The sequence below is a fragment of the Anomaloglossus baeobatrachus genome, unplaced genomic scaffold (assembly GCF_048569485.1).
Source record: "Anomaloglossus baeobatrachus isolate aAnoBae1 unplaced genomic scaffold, aAnoBae1.hap1 Scaffold_658, whole genome shotgun sequence".
NCBI classification, from domain to species: domain Eukaryota; kingdom Metazoa; phylum Chordata; class Amphibia; order Anura; family Aromobatidae; genus Anomaloglossus; species Anomaloglossus baeobatrachus.
The window spans coordinates 74,750-93,617 of NW_027445028.1; the positions used below are offsets into that span (position 1 = coordinate 74,750).

At 46.7% G+C, this 18,868-nt stretch overlaps 9 non-coding genes and 1 pseudogene across 9 annotated transcripts; all 10 read right to left on the minus strand.

Moving 5' to 3' along the window:
- Nucleotides 1–1,001: 1,001 nt before the first annotated feature.
- Nucleotides 1,002–1,192, minus strand: LOC142286478 (U2 spliceosomal RNA). The gene has a single exon (XR_012747637.1). It is a non-coding gene; the product is annotated as a U2 spliceosomal RNA (small nuclear RNA).
- Nucleotides 1,193–2,579: 1,387 nt separating this feature from the next.
- Nucleotides 2,580–2,770, minus strand: LOC142286480 (U2 spliceosomal RNA). Its single transcript, XR_012747638.1, has one exon. It is a non-coding gene; the product is annotated as a U2 spliceosomal RNA (small nuclear RNA).
- Nucleotides 2,771–4,157: 1,387 nt separating this feature from the next.
- On the minus strand, nt 4,158–4,348 carry LOC142286481 (U2 spliceosomal RNA). Its single transcript, XR_012747639.1, has one exon. It is a non-coding gene; the product is annotated as a U2 spliceosomal RNA (small nuclear RNA).
- Nucleotides 4,349–5,735: 1,387 nt separating this feature from the next.
- Nucleotides 5,736–5,931, minus strand: LOC142286436 (U2 spliceosomal RNA). The gene has a single exon (XR_012747603.1). It is a non-coding gene; the product is annotated as a U2 spliceosomal RNA (small nuclear RNA).
- A 698-nt stretch (nt 5,932–6,629) lies between these two features.
- LOC142286441 (U2 spliceosomal RNA) lies at nt 6,630–6,771 on the minus strand (annotated as a pseudogene).
- Nucleotides 6,772–8,158: 1,387 nt separating this feature from the next.
- Nucleotides 8,159–8,349, minus strand: LOC142286482 (U2 spliceosomal RNA). Its single transcript, XR_012747640.1, has one exon. It is a non-coding gene; the product is annotated as a U2 spliceosomal RNA (small nuclear RNA).
- Nucleotides 8,350–9,736: 1,387 nt separating this feature from the next.
- LOC142286483 (U2 spliceosomal RNA) lies at nt 9,737–9,927 on the minus strand. The gene has a single exon (XR_012747641.1). It is a non-coding gene; the product is annotated as a U2 spliceosomal RNA (small nuclear RNA).
- Nucleotides 9,928–11,317: 1,390 nt separating this feature from the next.
- On the minus strand, nt 11,318–11,508 carry LOC142286484 (U2 spliceosomal RNA). Its single transcript, XR_012747642.1, has one exon. It is a non-coding gene; the product is annotated as a U2 spliceosomal RNA (small nuclear RNA).
- A 1,387-nt stretch (nt 11,509–12,895) lies between these two features.
- LOC142286485 (U2 spliceosomal RNA) lies at nt 12,896–13,086 on the minus strand. Its single transcript, XR_012747643.1, has one exon. It is a non-coding gene; the product is annotated as a U2 spliceosomal RNA (small nuclear RNA).
- Nucleotides 13,087–14,473: 1,387 nt separating this feature from the next.
- LOC142286487 (U2 spliceosomal RNA) lies at nt 14,474–14,664 on the minus strand. Its single transcript, XR_012747645.1, has one exon. It is a non-coding gene; the product is annotated as a U2 spliceosomal RNA (small nuclear RNA).
- Between the last annotated feature and the right edge of the window lie 4,204 nt (nt 14,665–18,868).

Here is an 18,868-nt window from a genome sequence, read left to right on the forward strand (position 1 = left end):
AACCCTGCCCTCTGTACCTTTCTCACCACCCGCTTCCCTTCTCCTGTCATCCCCCTACCACCCGGGAAAAAAAGAGATTGCCCCCTCCTTCCACTAGCCCACCCTCCCACCCAAAGAACAACTTCTTCTGCGCAGCTTGTTTTCTAGGCAGCAGCGCTATTGTGATGTCATCGGGGGGCATTGTGACAAGCCGCCAGTGTTCCGTCTCTTCATGTTGTGCACAGTTCAAACGGAAAATACATCAACAGGCAGACTACAGAAAAGCTTACTATCAAAGGTTAGAGGGGGGCTTTCTCAGAGGGCTTTTTACAGTTTTTCTATTCCCAATTAGCCGTTTAAGTGTACTTATTGAAAGTAGTAATTCTTTCATAGGCCGCCCTTTCTTAGTATTTGACGTTCCTTATATTGCGGTATGAGGCTTCGCAGTAGGTTGCAAACATTCATCACCCATGACTGTCCCCAATTGAGCTCAGAAGCTCAATGTCTATCATGACCTCTCTTTTAGAATGTCCAAGAGCAAGCAAACTATTCCTCCAGGAGAGGGCGCCAACAGACTACTAAAGAGATCATCATTACTCAAAGAAAACCCCAAAAACCAATGCATGATAGGAATAAACAGGTAACTTTCTTTGGAGTGGAAGCGGAGAGATCGCACCAGATGCCAATTCTAGATGTTATCACACCTGTGGTCACTGCAGCAGCAGGTGAATCCACTTTGTCCAAAAGGGATCTATTCCATTCAATTGCAAATGATCTAGATAAGACAGAGAACTGCAGCACGGGGACATAGCCGAGTTGGTCAGGTTGAGTGGTGATGAGTTTGCTATTTGGATGAATAAAGAAAGTCAAAAGTGTGAAAGATAAAAAACAAAAGGAGGAAGTGTGAAAAGTGAATGGGCCAAATTGAGGTGCATATGAAGACGTATGCTTTCTTCCAATTCATTAAATCGGGCTAATATGAATCAGGTGAATTGAGTTCTGCTTTTGGAAACTGGGTTAAGAAGGGGTGCACCGTTCCTGGAGGTACTGCAATACCAGGTCAATGCGTGGAGTGGACAGAGCAAGCTCTTTTTCCATCTCCCTGTTCTAAAAATCCATTTAATATATGGTCCCCAGATAGGGGACGTATCAGATATTAAACTGATAAGAACAGATACTACACTTGATCTTAGCCAAAAGGCCGAGAAGCGATAACCAGAATTGGTTTGGGCCTCGAGTGGCACCCTGGCCTATGCCGGACACATCTTAGGGAGAGAGAGCGAGAGGGAGACAAACCCACGCCTACACAAGACATTTTGTCACCCAAGCCAACCCTTGAAAAGGCTGCTTTGCAGAGCCAAAACAAGAAGAATGGTGCGTTTTGCAGCCGCCGCCCACTGCAATGAATCTGAATAACTCCTCCTTTAGGGCGCAAGCAACTCCCCTCCCCCTTGCAGTCTTTCCAATTCACGATACAAAAAGACGGACAGGACAGGTTGCCTGACTTTCCGTCACTGCCACCCTTTGCCATCCTTACCCGTAGAAAGCCCTTTCATCATCCCCAAACCCTAATCTTTTCCCTTTCCTTCCCAGCCCCCAAACCCTGCCCTCTGTACCTTTCTCACCACCCGCTTCCCTTCTCCTGTCATCCCCCTACCACCCGGGAAAAAAAGAGATTGCCCCCTCCTTCCACTAGCCCACCCTCCCACCCAAAGAACAACTTCTTCTGCGCAGCTTGTTTTCTAGGCAGCAGCGCTATTGTGATGTCATCGGGGGGCATTGTGACAAGCCGCCAGTGTTCCGTCTCTTCATGTTGTGCACAGTTCAAACGGAAAATACATCAACAGGCAGACTACAGAAAAGCTTACTATCAAAGGTTAGAGGGGGGCTTTCTCAGAGGGCTTTTTACAGTTTTTCTATTCCCAATTAGCCGTTTAAGTGTACTTATTGAAAGTAGTAATTCTTTCATAGGCCGCCCTTTCTTAGTATTTGACGTTCCTTATATTGCGGTATGAGGCTTCGCAGTAGGTTGCAAACATTCATCACCCATGACTGTCCCCAATTGAGCTCAGAAGCTCAATGTCTATCATGACCTCTCTTTTAGAATGTCCAAGAGCAAGCAAACTATTCCTCCAGGAGAGGGCGCCAACAGACTACTAAAGAGATCATCATTACTCAAAGAAAACCCCAAAAACCAATGCATGATAGGAATAAACAGGTAACTTTCTTTGGAGTGGAAGCGGAGAGATCGCACCAGATGCCAATTCTAGATGTTATCACACCTGTGGTCACTGCAGCAGCAGGTGAATCCACTTTGTCCAAAAGGGATCTATTCCATTCAATTGCAAATGATCTAGATAAGACAGAGAACTGCAGCACGGGGACATAGCCGAGTTGGTCAGGTTGAGTGGTGATGAGTTTGCTATTTGGATGAATAAAGAAAGTCAAAAGTGTGAAAGATAAAAAACAAAAGGAGGAAGTGTGAAAAGTGAATGGGCCAAATTGAGGTGCATATGAAGACGTATGCTTTCTTCCAATTCATTAAATCGGGCTAATATGAATCAGGTGAATTGAGTTCTGCTTTTGGAAACTGGGTTAAGAAGGGGTGCACCGTTCCTGGAGGTACTGCAATACCAGGTCAATGCGTGGAGTGGACAGAGCAAGCTCTTTTTCCATCTCCCTGTTCTAAAAATCCATTTAATATATGGTCCCCAGATAGGGGACGTATCAGATATTAAACTGATAAGAACAGATACTACACTTGATCTTAGCCAAAAGGCCGAGAAGCGATAACCAGAATTGGTTTGGGCCTCGAGTGGCACCCTGGCCTATGCCGGACACATCTTAGGGAGAGAGAGCGAGAGGGAGACAAACCCACGCCTACACAAGACATTTTGTCACCCAAGCCAACCCTTGAAAAGGCTGCTTTGCAGAGCCAAAACAAGAAGAATGGTGCGTTTTGCAGCCGCCGCCCACTGCAATGAATCTGAATAACTCCTCCTTTAGGGCGCAAGCAACTCCCCTCCCCCTTGCAGTCTTTCCAATTCACGATACAAAAAGATGGACAGGACAGGTTGCCTGACTTTCCGTCACTGCCACCCTTTGCCATCCTTACCCGTAGAAAGCCCTTTCATCATCCCCAAACCCTAATCTTTTCCCTTTCCTTCCCAGCCCCCAAACCCTGCCCTCTGTACCTTTCTCACCACCCGCTTCCCTTCTCCTGTCATCCCCCTACCACCCGGGAAAAAAAGAGATTGCCCCCTCCTTCCACTAGCCCACCCTCCCACCCAAAGAACAACTTCTTCTGCGCAGCTTGTTTTCTAGGCAGCAGCGCTATTGTGATGTCATCGGGGGGCATTGTGACAAGCCGCCAGTGTTCCGTCTCTTCATGTTGTGCACAGTTCAAACGGAAAATACATCAACAGGCAGACTACAGAAAAGCTTACTATCAAAGGTTAGAGGGGGGCTTTCTCAGAGGGCTTTTTACAGTTTTTCTATTCCCAATTAGCCGTTTAAGTGTACTTATTGAAAGTAGTAATTCTTTCATAGGCCGCCCTTTCTTAGTATTTGACGTTCCTTATATTGCGGTATGAGGCTTCGCAGTAGGTTGCAAACATTCATCACCCATGACTGTCCCCAATTGAGCTCAGAAGCTCAATGTCTATCATGACCTCTCTTTTAGAATGTCCAAGAGCAAGCAAACTATTCCTCCAGGAGAGGGCGCCAACAGACTACTAAAGAGATCATCATTACTCAAAGAAAACCCCAAAAACCAATGCATGATAGGAATAAACAGGTAACTTTCTTTGGAGTGGAAGCGGAGAGATCGCACCAGATGCCAATTCTAGATGTTATCACACCTGTGGTCACTGCAGCAGCAGGTGAATCCACTTTGTCCAAAAGGGATCTATTCCATTCAATTGCAAATGATCTAGATAAGACAGAGAACTGCAGCACGGGGACATAGCCGAGTTGGTCAGGTTGAGTGGTGATGAGTTTGCTATTTGGATGAATAAAGAAAGTCAAAAGTGTGAAAGATAAAAAACAAAAGGAGGAAGTGTGAAAAGTGAATGGGCCAAATTGAGGTGCATATGAAGACGTATGCTTTCTTCCAATTCATTAAATCGGGCTAATATGAATCAGGTGAATTGAGTTCTGCTTTTGGAAACTGGGTTAAGAAGGGGTGCACCGTTCCTGGAGGTACTGCAATACCAGGTCAATGCGTGGAGTGGACAGAGCAAGCTCTTTTTCCATCTCCCTGTTCTAAAAATCCATTTAATATATGGTCCCCAGATAGGGGACGTATCAGATATTAAACTGATAAGAACAGATACTACACTTGATCTTAGCCAAAAGGCCGAGAAGCGATAACCAGAATTGGTTTGGGCCTCGAGTGGCACCCTGGCCTATGCCGGACACATCTTAGGGAGAGAGAGCGAGAGGGAGACAAACCCACGCCTACACAAGACATTTTGTCACCCAAGCCAACCCTTGAAAAGGCTGCTTTGCAGAGCCAAAACAAGAAGAATGGTGCGTTTTGCAGCCGCCGCCCACTGCAATGAATCTGAATAACTCCTCCTTTAGGGCGCAAGCAACTCCCCTCCCCCTTGCAGTCTTTCCAATTCACGATACAAAAAGACGGACAGGACAGGTTGCCTGACTTTCCGTCACTGCCACCCTTTGCCATCCTTACCCGTAGAAAGCCCTTTCATCATCCCCAAACCCTAATCTTTTCCCTTTCCTTCCCAGCCCCCAAACCCTGCCCTCTGTACCTTTCTCACCACCCGCTTCCCTTCTCCTGTCATCCCCCTACCACCCGGGAAAAAAAGAGATTGCCCCCTCCTTCCACTAGCCCACCCTCCCACCCAAAGAACAACTTCTTCTGCGCAGCTTGTTTTCTAGGCAGCAGCGCTATTGTGATGTCATCGGGGGGCATTGTGACAAGCCGCCAGTGTTCCGTCTCTTCATGTTGTGCACAGTTCAAACGGAAAATACATCAACAGGCAGACTACAGAAAAGCTTACTATCAAAGGTTAGAGGGGGGCTTTCTCAGAGGGCTTTTTACAGTTTTTCTATTCCCAATTAGCCGTTTAAGTGTACTTATTGAAAGTAGTAATTCTTTCATAGGCCGCCCTTTCTTAGTATTTGACGTTCCTTATATTGCGGTATGAGGCTTCGCAGTAGGTTGCAAACATTCATCACCCATGACTGTCCCCAATTGAGCTCAGAAGCTCAATGTCTATCATGACCTCTCTTTTAGAATGTCCAAGAGCAAGCAAACTATTCCTCCAGGAGAGGGCGCCAACAGACTACTAAAGAGATCATCATTACTCAAAGAAAACCCCAAAAACCAATGCATGATAGGAATAAACAGGTAACTTTCTTTGGAGTGGAAGCGGAGAGATCGCACCAGATGCCAATTCTAGATGTTATCACACCTGTGGTCACTGCAGCAGCAGGTGAATCCACTTTGTCCAAAAGGGATCTATTCCATTCAATTGCAAATGATCTAGATAAGACAGAGAACTGCAGCACGGGGACATAGCCGAGTTGGTCAGGTTGAGTGGTGATGAGTTTGCTATTTGGATGAATAAAGAAAGTCAAAAGTGTGAAAGATAAAAAACAAAAGGAGGAAGTGTGAAAAGTGAATGGGCCAAATTGAGGTGCATATGAAGACGTATGCTTTCTTCCAATTCATTAAATCGGGCTAATATGAATCAGGTGAATTGAGTTCTGCTTTTGGAAACTGGGTTAAGAAGGGGTGCACCGTTCCTGGAGGTACTGCAATACCAGGTCAATGCGTGGAGTGGACAGAGCAAGCTCTTTTTCCATCTCCCTGTTCTAAAAATCCATTTAATATATGGTCCCCAGATAGGGGACGTATCAGATATTAAACTGATAAGAACAGATTTTGATTTAATGAAGCTTTCCAAAGCACCGCAAAAAATGCATGACCGAAGTCACACCAAAAACAGTGCAAAGGCTAGGATTCGTGTGGACCCCTCCGTGAGGAGAGGGTCCCCAAAAATCAACCCCGTCCCTCCGAGCCAGAAGGCCACAGCAAGGGTCAGGGATCTTCGGTGCTCCCCCAAGCCGAAGCCTGGTTGAGCCTTGTCGTTGCTCCCAGCGTCCACCCAGGCATCTTACCCAAGTGGAGTAGAGAGCTACTAGTTGTTGGTTTCGCAGCCGAAACTGCCCGGACCGTCAACCGGTGTTGGTTTCTCAGCCCAAGGCTAACCGGACCTCCAACCGGGTGTTGGTTTCTCAGCCGAAGCTGACCCGGACCTCCAACCGGGTGTTGGTTTCTCAGCCCAAGGCTAAACCGGACCTCCAACCGGGTGTTGGTTTCTCAGCCAAAGCTGACCCGGACCTCCAACCGGGTGTTGGTTTCTCAGCCCAAAGCTGACCGGACCTCCGACCGGGATTATAAAAATTTCCCTTCTTAGCCAGAAGGCCGGGATAGGGCAATATGCTTGGAAAGTATGAATAGGCAAGGCGCGGCGTGCGACAGAGTCTGAGGCTTACCAGGGTCCCAACCTAGCAAGTTCAGACTCCCTCCAGGGTGTCCATTCCTGGGGCACATTGCACCATAACCCTCACACTTACTCAGTCTAATAGCCTCGATCCTGGTAGGGCCATGGTTTCCTCTAGATGGATATACTATCCTCCCAAAGTACTAACAAGCGCAACCTTCCAGTGTGCATTGCATCATTGTACTAAGGTGGCCGGAGCCTTAAACCACCTTTTCGAAAGATACTACACTTGATCTTAGCCAAAAGGCCGAGAAGCGATAACCAGAATTGGTTTGGGCCTCGAGTGGCACCCTGGCCTATGCCGGACACATCTTAGGGAGAGAGAGCGAGAGGGAGACAAACCCACGCCTACACAAGACATTTTGTCACCCAAGCCAACCCTTGAAAAGGCTGCTTTGCAGAGCCAAAACAAGAAGAATGGTGCGTTTTGCAGCCGCCGCCCACTGCAATGAATCTGAATAACTCCTCCTTTAGGGCGCAAGCAACTCCCCTCCCCCTTGCAGTCTTTCCAATTCACGATACAAAAAGACGGACAGGACAGGTTGCCTGACTTTCCGTCACTGCCACCCTTTGCCATCCTTACCCGTAGAAAGCCCTTTCATCATCCCCAAACCCTAATCTTTTCCCTTTCCTTCCCAGCCCCCAAACCCTGCCCTCTGTACCTTTCTCACCACCCGCTTCCCTTCTCCTGTCATCCCCCTACCACCCGGGAAAAAAAGAGATTGCCCCCTCCTTCCACTAGCCCACCCTCCCACCCAAAGAACAACTTCTTCTGCGCAGCTTGTTTTCTAGGCAGCAGCGCTATTGTGATGTCATCGGGGGGCATTGTGACAAGCCGCCAGTGTTCCGTCTCTTCATGTTGTGCACAGTTCAAACGGAAAATACATCAACAGGCAGACTACAGAAAAGCTTACTATCAAAGGTTAGAGGGGGGCTTTCTCAGAGGGCTTTTTACAGTTTTTCTATTCCCAATTAGCCGTTTAAGTGTACTTATTGAAAGTAGTAATTCTTTCATAGGCCGCCCTTTCTTAGTATTTGACGTTCCTTATATTGCGGTATGAGGCTTCGCAGTAGGTTGCAAACATTCATCACCCATGACTGTCCCCAATTGAGCTCAGAAGCTCAATGTCTATCATGACCTCTCTTTTAGAATGTCCAAGAGCAAGCAAACTATTCCTCCAGGAGAGGGCGCCAACAGACTACTAAAGAGATCATCATTACTCAAAGAAAACCCCAAAAACCAATGCATGATAGGAATAAACAGGTAACTTTCTTTGGAGTGGAAGCGGAGAGATCGCACCAGATGCCAATTCTAGATGTTATCACACCTGTGGTCACTGCAGCAGCAGGTGAATCCACTTTGTCCAAAAGGGATCTATTCCATTCAATTGCAAATGATCTAGATAAGACAGAGAACTGCAGCACGGGGACATAGCCGAGTTGGTCAGGTTGAGTGGTGATGAGTTTGCTATTTGGATGAATAAAGAAAGTCAAAAGTGTGAAAGATAAAAAACAAAAGGAGGAAGTGTGAAAAGTGAATGGGCCAAATTGAGGTGCATATGAAGACGTATGCTTTCTTCCAATTCATTAAATCGGGCTAATATGAATCAGGTGAATTGAGTTCTGCTTTTGGAAACTGGGTTAAGAAGGGGTGCACCGTTCCTGGAGGTACTGCAATACCAGGTCAATGCGTGGAGTGGACAGAGCAAGCTCTTTTTCCATCTCCCTGTTCTAAAAATCCATTTAATATATGGTCCCCAGATAGGGGACGTATCAGATATTAAACTGATAAGAACAGATACTACACTTGATCTTAGCCAAAAGGCCGAGAAGCGATAACCAGAATTGGTTTGGGCCTCGAGTGGCACCCTGGCCTATGCCGGACACATCTTAGGGAGAGAGAGCGAGAGGGAGACAAACCCACGCCTACACAAGACATTTTGTCACCCAAGCCAACCCTTGAAAAGGCTGCTTTGCAGAGCCAAAACAAGAAGAATGGTGCGTTTTGCAGCCGCCGCCCACTGCAATGAATCTGAATAACTCCTCCTTTAGGGCGCAAGCAACTCCCCTCCCCCTTGCAGTCTTTCCAATTCACGATACAAAAAGACGGACAGGACAGGTTGCCTGACTTTCCGTCACTGCCACCCTTTGCCATCCTTACCCGTAGAAAGCCCTTTCATCATCCCCAAACCCTAATCTTTTCCCTTTCCTTCCCAGCCCCCAAACCCTGCCCTCTGTACCTTTCTCACCACCCGCTTCCCTTCTCCTGTCATCCCCCTACCACCCGGGAAAAAAAGAGATTGCCCCCTCCTTCCACTAGCCCACCCTCCCACCCAAAGAACAACTTCTTCTGCGCAGCTTGTTTTCTAGGCAGCAGCGCTATTGTGATGTCATCGGGGGGCATTGTGACAAGCCGCCAGTGTTCCGTCTCTTCATGTTGTGCACAGTTCAAACGGAAAATACATCAACAGGCAGACTACAGAAAAGCTTACTATCAAAGGTTAGAGGGGGGCTTTCTCAGAGGGCTTTTTACAGTTTTTCTATTCCCAATTAGCCGTTTAAGTGTACTTATTGAAAGTAGTAATTCTTTCATAGGCCGCCCTTTCTTAGTATTTGACGTTCCTTATATTGCGGTATGAGGCTTCGCAGTAGGTTGCAAACATTCATCACCCATGACTGTCCCCAATTGAGCTCAGAAGCTCAATGTCTATCATGACCTCTCTTTTAGAATGTCCAAGAGCAAGCAAACTATTCCTCCAGGAGAGGGCGCCAACAGACTACTAAAGAGATCATCATTACTCAAAGAAAACCCCAAAAACCAATGCATGATAGGAATAAACAGGTAACTTTCTTTGGAGTGGAAGCGGAGAGATCGCACCAGATGCCAATTCTAGATGTTATCACACCTGTGGTCACTGCAGCAGCAGGTGAATCCACTTTGTCCAAAAGGGATCTATTCCATTCAATTGCAAATGATCTAGATAAGACAGAGAACTGCAGCACGGGGACATAGCCGAGTTGGTCAGGTTGAGTGGTGATGAGTTTGCTATTTGGATGAATAAAGAAAGTCAAAAGTGTGAAAGATAAAAAACAAAAGGAGGAAGTGTGAAAAGTGAATGGGCCAAATTGAGGTGCATATGAAGACGTATGCTTTCTTCCAATTCATTAAATCGGGCTAATATGAATCAGGTGAATTGAGTTCTGCTTTTGGAAACTGGGTTAAGAAGGGGTGCACCGTTCCTGGAGGTACTGCAATACCAGGTCAATGCGTGGAGTGGACAGAGCAAGCTCTTTTTCCATCTCCCTGTTCTAAAAATCCATTTAATATATGGTCCCCAGATAGGGGACGTATCAGATATTAAACTGATAAGAACAGATACTACACTTGATCTTAGCCAAAAGGCCGAGAAGCGATAACCAGAATTGGTTTGGGCCTCGAGTGGCACCCTGGCCTATGCCGGACACATCTTAGGGAGAGAGAGCGAGAGGGAGACAAACCCACGCCTACACAAGACATTTTGTCACCCAAGCCAACCCTTGAAAAGGCTGCTTTGCAGAGCCAAAACAAGAAGAATGGTGCGTTTTGCAGCCGCCGCCCCACTGCAATGAATCTGAATAACTCCTCCTTTAGGGCGCAAGCAACTCCCCTCCCCCTTGCAGTCTTTCCAATTCACGATACAAAAAGACGGACAGGACAGGTTGCCTGACTTTCCGTCACTGCCACCCTTTGCCATCCTTACCCGTAGAAAGCCCTTTCATCATCCCCAAACCCTAATCTTTTCCCTTTCCTTCCCAGCCCCCAAACCCTGCCCTCTGTACCTTTCTCACCACCCGCTTCCCTTCTCCTGTCATCCCCCTACCACCCGGGAAAAAAAGAGATTGCCCCCTCCTTCCACTAGCCCACCCTCCCACCCAAAGAACAACTTCTTCTGCGCAGCTTGTTTTCTAGGCAGCAGCGCTATTGTGATGTCATCGGGGGGCATTGTGACAAGCCGCCAGTGTTCCGTCTCTTCATGTTGTGCACAGTTCAAACGGAAAATACATCAACAGGCAGACTACAGAAAAGCTTACTATCAAAGGTTAGAGGGGGGCTTTCTCAGAGGGCTTTTTACAGTTTTTCTATTCCCAATTAGCCGTTTAAGTGTACTTATTGAAAGTAGTAATTCTTTCATAGGCCGCCCTTTCTTAGTATTTGACGTTCCTTATATTGCGGTATGAGGCTTCGCAGTAGGTTGCAAACATTCATCACCCATGACTGTCCCCAATTGAGCTCAGAAGCTCAATGTCTATCATGACCTCTCTTTTAGAATGTCCCAAGAGCAAGCAAACTATTCCTCCAGGAGAGGGCGCCAACAGACTACTAAAGAGATCATCATTACTCAAAGAAAACCCCAAAAACCAAATGCATGATAGGAATAAACAGGTAACTTTCTTTGGAGTGGAAGCGGAGAGATCGCACCAGATGCCAATTCTAGATGTTATCACACCTGTGGTCACTGCAGCAGCAGGTGAATCCACTTTGTCCAAAAGGGATCTATTCCATTCAATTGCAAATGATCTAGATAAGACAGAGAACTGCAGCACGGGGACATAGCCGAGTTGGTCAGGTTGAGTGGTGATGAGTTTGCTATTTGGATGAATAAAGAAAGTCAAAAGTGTGAAAGATAAAAAACAAAAGGAGGAAGTGTGAAAAGTGAATGGGCCAAATTGAGGTGCATATGAAGACGTATGCTTTCTTCCAATTCATTAAATCGGGCTAATATGAATCAGGTGAATTGAGTTCTGCTTTTGGAAACTGGGTTAAGAAGGGGTGCACCGTTCCTGGAGGTACTGCAATACCAGGTCAATGCGTGGAGTGGACAGAGCAAGCTCTTTTTCCATCTCCCTGTTCTAAAAATCCATTTAATATATGGTCCCCAGATAGGGGACGTATCAGATATTAAACTGATAAGAACAGATACTACACTTGATCTTAGCCAAAAGGCCGAGAAGCGATAACCAGAATTGGTTTGGGCCTCGAGTGGCACCCTGGCCTATGCCGGACACATCTTAGGGAGAGAGAGCGAGAGGGAGACAAACCCACGCCTACACAAGACATTTTGTCACCCAAGCCAACCCTTGAAAAGGCTGCTTTGCAGAGCCAAAACAAGAAGAATGGTGCGTTTTGCAGCCGCCGCCCACTGCAATGAATCTGAATAACTCCTCCTTTAGGGCGCAAGCAACTCCCCTCCCCCTTGCAGTCTTTCCAATTCACGATACAAAAAGACGGACAGGACAGGTTGCCTGACTTTCCGTCACTGCCACCCTTTGCCATCCTTACCCGTAGAAAGCCCTTTCATCATCCCCAAACCCTAATCTTTTCCCTTTCCTTCCCAGCCCCCAAACCCTGCCCTCTGTACCTTTCTCACCACCCGCTTCCCTTCTCCTGTCATCCCCCTACCACCCGGGAAAAAAAGAGATTGCCCCCTCCTTCCACTAGCCCACCCTCCCACCCAAAGAACAACTTCTTCTGCGCAGCTTGTTTTCTAGGCAGCAGCGCTATTGTGATGTCATCGGGGGGCATTGTGACAAGCCGCCAGTGTTCCGTCTCTTCATGTTGTGCACAGTTCAAACGGAAAATACATCAACAGGCAGACTACAGAAAAGCTTACTATCAAAGGTTAGAGGGGGGCTTTCTCAGAGGGCTTTTTACAGTTTTTCTATTCCCAATTAGCCGTTTAAGTGTACTTATTGAAAGTAGTAATTCTTTCATAGGCCGCCCTTTCTTAGTATTTGACGTTCCTTATATTGCGGTATGAGGCTTCGCAGTAGGTTGCAAACATTCATCACCCATGACTGTCCCCAATTGAGCTCAGAAGCTCAATGTCTATCATGACCTCTCTTTTAGAATGTCCAAGAGCAAGCAAACTATTCCTCCAGGAGAGGGCGCCAACAGACTACTAAAGAGATCATCATTACTCAAAGAAAACCCCAAAAACCAATGCATGATAGGAATAAACAGGTAACTTTCTTTGGAGTGGAAGCGGAGAGATCGCACCAGATGCCAATTCTAGATGTTATCACACCTGTGGTCACTGCAGCAGCAGGTGAATCCACTTTGTCCAAAAGGGATCTATTCCATTCAATTGCAAATGATCTAGATAAGACAGAGAACTGCAGCACGGGGACATAGCCGAGTTGGTCAGGTTGAGTGGTGATGAGTTTGCTATTTGGATGAATAAAGAAAGTCAAAAGTGTGAAAGATAAAAAACAAAAGGAGGAAGTGTGAAAAGTGAATGGGCCAAATTGAGGTGCATATGAAGACGTATGCTTTCTTCCAATTCATTAAATCGGGCTAATATGAATCAGGTGAATTGAGTTCTGCTTTTGGAAACTGGGTTAAGAAGGGGTGCACCGTTCCTGGAGGTACTGCAATACCAGGTCAATGCGTGGAGTGGACAGAGCAAGCTCTTTTTCCATCTCCCTGTTCTAAAAATCCATTTAATATATGGTCCCCAGATAGGGGACGTATCAGATATTAAACTGATAAGAACAGATACTACACTTGATCTTAGCCAAAAGGCCGAGAAGCGATAACCAGAATTGGTTTGGGCCTCGAGTGGCACCCTGGCCTATGCCGGACACATCTTAGGGAGAGAGAGCGAGAGGGAGACAAACCCACGCCTACACAAGACATTTTGTCACCCAAGCCAACCCTTGAAAAGGCTGCTTTGCAGAGCCAAAACAAGAAGAATGGTGCGTTTTGCAGCCGCCGCCCACTGCAATGAATCTGAATAACTCCTCCTTTAGGGCGCAAGCAACTCCCCTCCCCCTTGCAGTCTTTCCAATTCACGATACAAAAAGACGGACAGGACAGGTTGCCTGACTTTCCGTCACTGCCACCCTTTGCCATCCTTACCCGTAGAAAGCCCTTTCATCATCCCCAAACCCTAATCTTTTCCCTTTCCTTCCCAGCCCCCAAACCCTGCCCTCTGTACCTTTCTCACCACCCGCTTCCCTTCTCCTGTCATCCCCCTACCACCCGGGAAAAAAAGAGATTGCCCCCTCCTTCCACTAGCCCACCCTCCCACCCAAAGAACAACTTCTTCTGCGCAGCTTGTTTTCTAGGCAGCAGCGCTATTGTGATGTCATCGGGGGGCATTGTGACAAGCCGCCAGTGTTCCGTCTCTTCATGTTGTGCACAGTTCAAACGGAAAATACATCAACAGGCAGACTACAGAAAAGCTTACTATCAAAGGTTAGAGGGGGGCTTTCTCAGAGGGCTTTTTACAGTTTTTCTATTCCCAATTAGCCGTTTAAGTGTACTTATTGAAAGTAGTAATTCTTTCATAGGCCGCCCTTTCTTAGTATTTGACGTTCCTTATATTGCGGTATGAGGCTTCGCAGTAGGTTGCAAACATTCATCACCCATGACTGTCCCCAATTGAGCTCAGAAGCTCAATGTCTATCATGACCTCTCTTTTAGAATGTCCAAGAGCAAGCAAACTATTCCTCCAGGAGAGGGCGCCAACAGACTACTAAAGAGATCATCATTACTCAAAGAAAACCCCAAAAACCAATGCATGATAGGAATAAACAGGTAACTTTCTTTGGAGTGGAAGCGGAGAGATCGCACCAGATGCCAATTCTAGATGTTATCACACCTGTGGTCACTGCAGCAGCAGGTGAATCCACTTTGTCCAAAAGGGATCTATTCCATTCAATTGCAAATGATCTAGATAAGACAGAGAACTGCAGCACGGGGACATAGCCGAGTTGGTCAGGTTGAGTGGTGATGAGTTTGCTATTTGGATGAATAAAGAAAGTCAAAAGTGTGAAAGATAAAAAACAAAAGGAGGAAGTGTGAAAAGTGAATGGGCCAAATTGAGGTGCATATGAAGACGTATGCTTTCTTCCAATTCATTAAATCGGGCTAATATGAATCAGGTGAATTGAGTTCTGCTTTTGGAAACTGGGTTAAGAAGGGGTGCACCGTTCCTGGAGGTACTGCAATACCAGGTCAATGCGTGGAGTGGACAGAGCAAGCTCTTTTTCCATCTCCCTGTTCTAAAAATCCATTTAATATATGGTCCCCAGATAGGGGACGTATCAGATATTAAACTGATAAGAACAGATACTACACTTGATCTTAGCCAAAAGGCCGAGAAGCGATAACCAGAATTGGTTTGGGCCTCGAGTGGCACCCTGGCCTATGCCGGACACATCTTAGGGAGAGAGAGCGAGAGGGAGACAAACCCACGCCTACACAAGACATTTTGTCACCCAAGCCAACCCTTGAAAAGGCTGCTTTGCAGAGCCAAAACAAGAAGAATGGTGCGTTTTGCAGCCGCCGCCCACTGCAATGAATCTGAATAACTCCTCCTTTAGGGCGCAAGCAACTCCCCTCCCCCTTGCAGTCTTTCCAATTCACGATACAAAAAGACGGACAGGACAGGTTGCCTGACTTTCCGTCACTGCCACCCTTTGCCATCCTTACCCGTAGAAAGCCCTTTCATCATCCCCAAACCCTAATCTTTTCCCTTTCCTTCCCAGCCCCCAAACCCTGCCCTCTGTACCTTTCTCACCACCCGCTTCCCTTCTCCTGTCATCCCCCTACCACCCGGGAAAAAAAGAGATTGCCCCCTCCTTCCACTAGCCCACCCTCCCACCCAAAGAACAACTTCTTCTGCGCAGCTTGTTTTCTAGGCAGCAGCGCTATTGTGATGTCATCGGGGGGCATTGTGACAAGCCGCCAGTGTTCCGTCTCTTCATGTTGTGCACAGTTCAAACGGAAAATACATCAACAGGCAGACTACAGAAAAGCTTACTATCAAAGGTTAGAGGGGGGCTTTCTCAGAGGGCTTTTTACAGTTTTTCTATTCCCAATTAGCCGTTTAAGTGTACTTATTGAAAGTAGTAATTCTTTCATAGGCCGCCCTTTCTTAGTATTTGACGTTCCTTATATTGCGGTATGAGGCTTCGCAGTAGGTTGCAAACATTCATCACCCATGACTGTCCCCAATTGAGCTCAGAAGCTCAATGTCTATCATGACCTCTCTTTTAGAATGTCCAAGAGCAAGCAAACTATTCCTCCAGGAGAGGGCGCCAACAGACTACTAAAGAGATCATCATTAGTGATGAGCGAGCATGCTTGTCACTACTCGGTACTCGCACGAGTATCACTGTACTCGGGCTGCTCGGCGGGGACCGAGTAATCTCGCGATACTCGTGCTTTACTCGTGGTCTTCATTTCTGCATGTTGGCGCTCTTTTGAGAGCCAGCCCTCATGCAGGGATTGGCTGGCAGACCACTGCAATGCCACAGCCCTGTTAGTTGTGGAATTGCAGTGATTGGCCGGCCTGCACAGCGTCACCGAGCCTTTATATCGGCCGGCGCGCTGTGCTCTGCTCACAGCTATTCTGACAGTGAGTGTAGGGAGAGTGTCGCTGATTCAGGGAAAGCTTTGCGGCCCTTTATAGCTTTTTCAGTTGCAGGGCTGCAAACAGTGTGACCAGAAGTCCTTCTCAGGACTATTCTAGTTGTATACAGGCAGGCAGGGTATAGCCAGGTCGGAGTACAGTAGCAGAGTCCTTCTCAGGACTATTGTTGCTATATACAGGCAGGGTATAGCCAGGTCGGAATACAGGCTAGTGACCAGAAGAGTCCTTGTCAGGACTATTGTAGCAGTATACAGGCAGGCAGGCAGGGTATATATAGCCATTCCTAGTGGTGACCGTATACCAGCCTTCATCATATCTGGGGCTGGTGTACACAGTGTAAAACAGTCCAGATAGTGTCAGACTTCTCAGTAATTGTCGCTCCTAAAAACCAGTTAGGTTCTTATTGCGACCGTGCTTGCATTTAAAAACAGCACGTGTGTGGCAGTCGGTGGCAGGGTACAGGTGCGCGTTTTGCACAAACTATTATATAACGCACAAGTCTAGTGTATAATACACGTCAGTCAGCAGTGTCTGATAGTGTCAGACTTCTCAGTAATTGTCGCTCCTAAAAACCAGTTAGGTTCTTATTGCGTCCGTGCTTGCATTTAAAAACAGCACGTGTGTGGCAGTCGGTGGCAGGGTACAGGTGCGCGTTTTGCACAAACTATTATATAACGCACAAGTCTAGTGTATAATACACGTCAGTCAGCAGTGTCTGATAGTGTCAGACTTCTCAGTAATTGTCGCTCCTAAAAACCAGTTAGGTTCTTATTGCGTCCGTGCTTGCATTTAAAAACAGCACGTGTGTGGCAGTCGGTGGCAGGGTACAGGTGCGCGTTTTGCACAAACTATTATATAACGCACAAGTCTAGTGTATAATACACGTCAGTCAGCAGTGTCTGATAGTGTCAGACTTCTCAGTAATTGTCGCTCCTAAAAACCAGTTAGGTTCTTATTGCGTCCGTGCTTGCATTTAAAAACAGCACGTGTGTGGCAGTCGGTGGCAGGGTACAGGTGCGCGTTTTGCACAAACTATTATATAACGCACAAGTCTAGTGTATAATACACGTCAGTCAGCAGTGTCTGATAGTGTCAGACTTCTCAGTAATTGTCGCTCCTAAAAACCAGTTATGTTCTTATTGCGTCCGTGCTTGCATTTAAAAACAGCACGTGTGTGGCAGTCGGTGGCAGGGTACAGGTGCGCGTTTTGCACAAACTATTATATAACGCACAAGTCTAGTGTATAATACACGTCAGTCAGCAGTGTCTGATAGTGTCAGACTTCTCAGTAATTGTCGCTCCTAAAAACCAGTTAGGTTCTTATTGCGTCCGTGCTTGCATTTAAAAACAGCACGTGTGTGGCAGTCGGTGGCAGGGTACAGGTGCGCGTTTTGCACAAACTATTATATAACGCACAAGTCTAGTGTATAATACACGTCAGTCAGCAGTGTCTGATAGTGTCAGACTTCTCAGTAATTGTCGCTCCTAAAAACCAGTTATGTTCTTATTGCGTCCGTGCTTGCATTTAAAAACAGCACGTGTGTGGCAGTCGGTGGCAGGGTACAGGTGCGCGTTTTGCACAAACTATTATATAACGCACAAGTCTAGTGTATAATACACGTCAGTCAGCAGTGTCTGATAGTGTCAGACTTCTCAGTAATTGTCGCTCCTAAAAACCAGTTATGTTCTTATTGCGTCCGTGCTTGCATTTAAAAACAGCACGTGTGTGGCAGTCGGTGGCAGGGTACAGGTGCGCGTTTTGCACAAACTATTATATAACGCACAAGTCTAGTGTATAATACACGTCAGTCAGCAGTGTCTGATAGTGTCAGACTTCTCAGTAATTGTCGCTCCTAAAAACCAGTTATGTTCTTATTGCGTCCGTGCTTGCATTTAAAAACAGCACGTGTGTGGCAGTCGGTGGCAGGGTACAGGTGCGCGTTTTGCACAAACTATTATATAACGCACAAGTCTAGTGTATAATACACGTCAGTCAGCAGTGTCTGATAGTGTCAGACTTCTCAGTAATTGTCGCTCCTAAAAACCAGTTATGTTCTTATTGCGTCCGTGCTTGCATTTAAAAACAGCACGTGTGTGGCAGTCGGTGGCAGGGTACAGGTGCGCGTTTTGCACAAACTATTATATAACGCACAAGTCTAGTGTATAATACACGTCAGTCAGCAGTGTCTGATAGTGTCAGACTTCTCAGTAATTGTCGCTCCTAAAAACCAGTTAGGTTCTTATTGCGTCCGTGCTTGCATTTAAAAACAGCACGTGTGTGGCAGTCGGTGGCAGGGTACAGGTGCGCGTTTTGCACAAACTATTATATAACGCACAAGTCTAGTGTATAATACACGTCAGTCAGCAGTGTCTGATAGTGTCAGACTTCTCAGTAATTGTCGCTCCTAAAAACCAGTTAGGTTCTTATTGCGTCCGTGCTTGCATTTAAAAACAGCACGTGTGTGGCAGTCGGTGGCAGGGTACAGGTGCGCGTTTTGCACAAACTATTATATAACGCACAAGTCTAGTGTATAATACACGTCAGTCAGCAGTGTCTGATAGTGTCAGACTTCTCAGTAATTGTCGCTCCTAAAAACCAGTTAGGTTCTTATTGCGTCCGTGCTTGCATTTAAAAACAGCACGTGTGTGGCAGTCGGTGGCAGCGTCAGGCTCCACGTTGTCCCTGGATAGAGACGTGCATGAGGGCCTCAAAACATTGTTCCCATTGCAAAGGAGTGGGTCTCCTGTCGTTGTAATGTCCATTCTGCAAAGAATGGGCGAAAAAATTTACCACTGGGGGTATACCTGAAACAAAGGCCTAAGTATTGCAATTTGTAACGGTCATCATCATGGTGGCGCATGAGGAGAAGGAGGAGCAGTCCAGCGATTAGCCAAACTCCAGAAGTGTGTACCCATGGGTGAGTGGAGGTACATGGC